The sequence below is a fragment of the Micropterus dolomieu genome, linkage group LG12 (assembly GCF_021292245.1).
Source record: "Micropterus dolomieu isolate WLL.071019.BEF.003 ecotype Adirondacks linkage group LG12, ASM2129224v1, whole genome shotgun sequence".
NCBI classification, from domain to species: domain Eukaryota; kingdom Metazoa; phylum Chordata; class Actinopteri; order Centrarchiformes; family Centrarchidae; genus Micropterus; species Micropterus dolomieu.
In genome coordinates this window covers 4,940,218-4,942,654 of record NC_060161.1, presented here as the reverse complement: position 1 = coordinate 4,942,654, position 2,437 = coordinate 4,940,218, and positions in this window count along the sequence as shown.

The window sequence follows — 2,437 nt, the reverse complement described above, 5'->3', positions numbered from 1 at the left end:
TACGACTCAAAAAGAGTCCAACATCTACCTCTTTCTCAGTGTCCTGGATAAAATCGGTGTCACTCTTGAGGATCTTAACAGCAACTCTCTCGTTTGTTGCCAGATTCTGGCACTTGGCTACTTTACCAAAACAGCCTTCACCAATAAACTCCAGAATGGAGTAACCAGAAGAGCTGCCAAACAGAGTTTGACCTGCCTGGATCTCAGGTGCTGTCAGCGGGACTGTGGGGAGAGATGGTGAACATGGAGAGAAAATATATGAAGTCAGGGAATTTAGTCTGTGAAGCCACATCATGAACAAACACACAGCTGAACCACGAATCATGTCCTTCACTGTTTGTTTGTCATTCGAGGACCATGTGAGGGAGAAAAATGTACCAAATATTGATGATTCGCCTACCTTTTCAATGATTTTATTTATTTATATGAGAATACAAATGTAATAGGTCTGATAAGAGAGGATGAGAATTGTATAGTATGGTATATTCTTAACATTAACTTTTACAGAATCCTCTCTTCTACAGATAGCTTGTACAGATTGTGACACTTTAGAGCTCTTAGTTGGTGTTTTCATAGGAGATATATTCAGCATCATGTAAAATTGTGTTGAGTCTTACCTGATGCACCAGACGTATCTGTGTTTGACCACGATGACATTTTTCAGTCTCAGATCTTCTCAGTTTAGGATTTCCAAGGTTGAGAATGAAACTTCAAGCTTGAATGTTTGTTTTTTTAATTCAGAACTGTCTCCTTCAAATAACTCAATAACTATGTGTTTGTCTCTCTCAGTGCTAATGGTGAAATGACCACAATCCATCAAACATCCACACTGACCCTTCTCATGACACCAGTGGCATCATAATTTGTAGAACTCACTGCTGAGTTCAGTTCTATTCTTTTTAGAACCTACTGACACATTCAAATACAGCAGCTACAGGCTGAAAAACATGTTTTTATTCAAACAGTCTACTAAACTGCTCCTCATAGAGTGAAGAAAAATGTTTCCATGCACTTCAGTAGTTTTTTTTACAGACTATTTAGACCTATACAACTAAAAAAGGTTTTAAATGACATATATGAAGTCACGTCAGTCATAACCTGCTTTTAGAGATGTTTTGTGTTTTAACATTTTTGTTTTACAGCAATGTTTTCATTTTCCTGATCATTAATAAAACCACTCTCCTAACAAGTTTCTGTAAATGATGGTGGTGTGGTGGAAGTGTATTTACTCTTTGTACAAAGTTTAAATATTGGTACTTTACTTATGTTTTTTGTTTTCATGCCACTGTTCCACCACATTTCAGAGGGAAATATTGTACTTTTCACTCCACTGCATTAATTTTATAGCTACAGTTACAAGTTACAAATTCAGACATTACATACACTGAAAGAGTTCATTAAATATGATTATTATTCAACAAAACACTACATACACATTTAGAGGTGAAACAATTAGTCAATGAATTGATTAGTTGATATAATTGTTTAATTTAATTGGGCAGTGTTTTAATTTTCTGTTCAAAAATGCCAAACATTTCACGGTCCCAGCTTCTGGGAGGATTAGCTGCTTTTCCTTGTATGTAATTAAATGTTTTAATTAAATTTTCTTATTGATTGTTGGTTTTGTCCAACTCTTGGTTAGACAAGATACAGCATGTTAATTAGTGAGCTTTAGAGGTGCTGGAAGATTCCAGGCAAATGGTAAGCTAAGCTAACTACGTCCTGATTCCAGTACCATGCTGAACACACAGACATGAGGCTGACATCCATCTTCAGCTCTCAGAAAGAAACCTCAAGAAAGTCAGTGGTCTGAGTGCCATGTTCCCATGTGACCGTTATTGGAAAGGTTAGTGCCAGGTGGACTGGGTAAAGGTTTGGGATCACATAGAGGTCCCAGGTTGGATTTCTAAAAAGAACATGGTGCCAGTAGACCACCCGGTAGCTCAGCGTTTATTCCTAAAATGGTTTTATGTTGACTGGATGTGCTCATCCCCCACTTCCTGTACACAAACCAGCCCACCGGCTCTGAACTTCAAGAGCAGTTGTGGTATCCCAGAGCTGCGAGGCCTTCCCCTCCTCAACTAATTGAGATGTCTGCAAATTCTGATAGAGTCACATCTTCCCCCAAACAACTCATGGGATCCTTGAGGGAAATCCTATAAGTGTATTACAGCAACCAAGCAGCCTTTTAAGTTTCAGACTAACAGAGCCGCTGCACTCTAGGCATTTTTTATTTTTATTTTCATAGCAGCCACCCGCAGACTCTCACAGCAACTGGCCCTGTAAAACTCTCTGGTATCCCTGAAATAAGCGAGAGAGAGAGACGGAGGGAGGGAGGGAGGAAAATTCTGACAAAAAAGGATATAAAGGGAGTTAGCTTCACAGGCAAATGGCTTAGCAAAGCTGACCTTATACGTGCTACTGACGCTGCTCTCTC